The 3,272-nt window shown below is 41.9% G+C and overlaps 1 pseudogene; it reads left to right on the forward strand.

Annotated features, from left to right (window-relative positions):
• Window positions 1–377: 377 nt before the first annotated feature.
• On the forward strand, window positions 378–2,599 carry LOC138161220 (large ribosomal subunit protein uL5-like; annotated as a pseudogene).
• Window positions 2,600–3,272: the final 673 nt, after the last annotated feature.

Here is a 3,272-nt window from a genome sequence, read left to right on the forward strand (position 1 = left end):
GCCAAGTGAAAGTAAACTGACCCTATTGTTTTTTGGAATGGTAAAGAAAGTATTAGCTAAATCAATAACTGCATACTAAGTCCTAATATATTTCTGGATCCTTTCTATTAAGATGATGGTATCTGGAACAGAAGCATGCAAGGGAGGAGTCACCTTATTCAACTGTTTATAACCCACTGTTGTTTTCCACATTCCATCTGATTTGTACACTGGCCAGACAAGATTATTCCATTATGTGGTTGTAGGGACTAACACTCCTGTTTCAACATATTCCTTTATAGTAATGGTAATTTCTTCTGGCCCACCTGACACATGATACTGCTTTACAGTAATTACTCCAGAAAGTTCAGTTTTCTGGTTCTCCACCATGGTTGTAAGATCAGGGTGAAAAGGAAAACCCCATGCAGAAACTGCACATCCATAAGCTCTGCCTAAACATCTGTGTTGGGGAGAGTAGAGACCAACTAACTGTATCAGCAAGCACCCCAGGGTCCCCAGGGTGGCTGACAACACAGGTTCTTAGATCTGCTTTGATAAAGGAAAGCAACTCAAAATGGGTTAACAAGCTTACTTTAATCACTGAAATATGTATCATTTACCTAGTTCAGGGGAAAAAGGTCAGCACCCCGAACTTCAGAATATACAGACAGAATTATCAAGACAGAGAAACAGATCAAGTAGAAAGTTTCCAAACTGTCCAACCATTACATCCATACCAAATCAACATCTGGGTTTTTCAAAGCTGGGGACTCTCAACAACGGCTTCCCAGAGTTTCATCTGATCAAATCACAGAACACTTCACAAAGTGAGCCCCCAAAACAAACTACACATCAGGGCTTATATAGCCTTCTCCTGGCTCAGAGAATGTAACAACCTTATTGACCCACTGGCCAATCAAAAAGTATCTACTGAAAAACAAGCTTCCCATCCCAGGCTCCAGGTGCACTTTAGCCTAGGGGCAGGGAAGATCTTTAAATTTGCATTTCCATTACATTCAGCCCCAAGATCTTTCATGCCCATAGCATAGTCAATTTACTTTTGAATTAGCACTAAACATCTCTTAGGTCACATTTTCAAGATACAGAAGTAAAGTCACCAAACACAAAGTACATTGCATTATCACCTCAATACAAAACAAGAGTCCAAAAAAAGTTCTCTAGAGCGGGGGGGGGGGGGGGGAAGGGGGGGGGGGGGGTTCCTTTCGCTCACACAGCTCCAGCCCCTTGGGGGTCCACGGTACTTCATTCCACCCACCATAGGCACAAGTCAATCCTCCCCCTGGGTCCTAAACTGTGGGATGCAGCAAGGAAACACATTCAGTGCCCCTGCTTTTCTGCTCAGTTCTTATCTTTTCCTGTGAATTCCGAACTCCTGGGGTCCTTCTCCTCCCACAGGCGGCAGCTGCTCCTGGCTTCTGCCCAGGTCCCGATGCAGGCAGCTCACCATTCCTGCTCTCAGCTCAGCAAAGTCTGCATGCATTCTTCTCTCCTGGTCCATGGCTCCACAGAGTCACAGGTACCACAACTGGGAAACAAACAATTATCCCAGTCCCCATACTTTCCTTTTACTCTGGAGATCAGGTTCGTGATTCCTTTTTGTAGCAGCAAGCACCCCAAGCATTCCCAGGCTTGCCGCCAGCCCAGGTTCTTGGATCTGCTTTGATAATGGAAAGAAACTCAAAATGGGTTAACAAGCTTACTTTAATCAGTCAAATATGTATCTTTTACCTAGTTCAGGGGAAAAAGGTCAGCACCCCAAACTTCAGAATATACAGACAGAATTATCAAGACAGAGAAACAGACCAAGTAGACAGTTTCAAAACTGTCCAACCATTACATCCATACCAAATCAACATCTGGATTTTTCTAAGCCGGGGGACTCTCAACAACAGCTTCCCACAGTTTCATCTGATCAAATCACAGAACACTTCTCAAAGTGAGCCCCCAAAACAAAGCTACACATCAGGGCTTATATAGCCTTCTCCTGGCTCAGAGAATGTAACAACCTTATTGACCCACTGGCTAATCAAAAAGTATCTACTGAAAAACAAGCCTCCCACCCTAGGCTCCAGGTGCACTTTAGCCCAGGGGCAGGGAAGATCTTTAAATTTGCATTTCCATTACACTGACCCAGGTAGTCAAAGTGTTGGAGAAGCTCACAGGCCAAACTTCAGTGTTCTCCAAAGCTCACTATACTGTCCCATCTTTTGGAATCAGGAGAAACAAGAAGATTGCTGTTCACTGTACACTCCGTGGGGCCAAATCTGATGAAATCCTGGAGAAGGGGCTGAAAGTGTGAGAATATGAGTTAAGGAAAAATAAATTCTCAGACACCAGCAACTTTGGCTTTGGGATCCAAGAGCATATCAACCTGTGAATTAAATATAACCTAAACATTGGCATATATGGCTTGGACTTTTGTGTGGTGCTGGGCAGGCCTGGGTTCAGCTTGGCAGACAAGAAATGTAGGACAGACTGCATTGGGGCCAATCACAGAATTGGCAAAGAGGAAGACATGTGCTGGTTTTAGCAAAAGTACAATGGTGTCATTCTTCCTGGCAATAAAGTCCTATTTTCTATTAAAGCATCAATAAAATAAAATTAAATTAAATTAAAAAAAGAAAGATAGTTCAGGTGAAATGATTGGGTCAATTTTTATTTATTTTTCCCACTAAAACTGTCAATTCCTATCTGCCTTACTGCAAATTGGTATCTTCCTTCAGGTAAATTCAGGGTCATGCCTCTCAATATATCTATTCCAATGATGTATTCAGGAATGTGTACAATGACCACAGTATATTCGTTCTTAGGTAATTGTCCAATTTTCATCATAAGTTTGATTTGTCTAACTGATATTTCGGCCACTCCCAGTCTTGTAATGGTAATAGGAGTTCCATGCTAGACTTTGTCAGGGTTCCCATAAATAAGGGACGCCTCTGCCCCAGTATCAATCAATGCCTTGGTTACAGTATTTGATCCTATTTTTTTCTTTTTTCTTTTTTAAAAATCAATTTTTTTGTTTATTTTTAGTTTACAAGATTCAGTTACACAATTCCTTGAGTTGCATTTTTTTCTCTCCTTCCCTCCTTTCCCCCTGCCCCCATGGCGGCATGTAATCAATTATAGGATCGTCAAATACTTTCACATTAGACATTAGTCAAGTTATAAAGAAGCATTGTATCAGAAGGAATTAACAATGGGAAAGAGGAAACAAAACCAACAAGAGAAAGAAAGAGAGCAGGTAGTTTGCTTCAGTCTGCATTCAGACTCTG

Source organism: Petaurus breviceps, unplaced genomic scaffold (assembly GCF_028583685.1).
Source record: "Petaurus breviceps papuanus isolate PSGF00001 unplaced genomic scaffold, PetGlider_PUasm1.0 184, whole genome shotgun sequence".
NCBI lineage: Eukaryota > Metazoa > Chordata > Mammalia > Diprotodontia > Petauridae > Petaurus > Petaurus breviceps.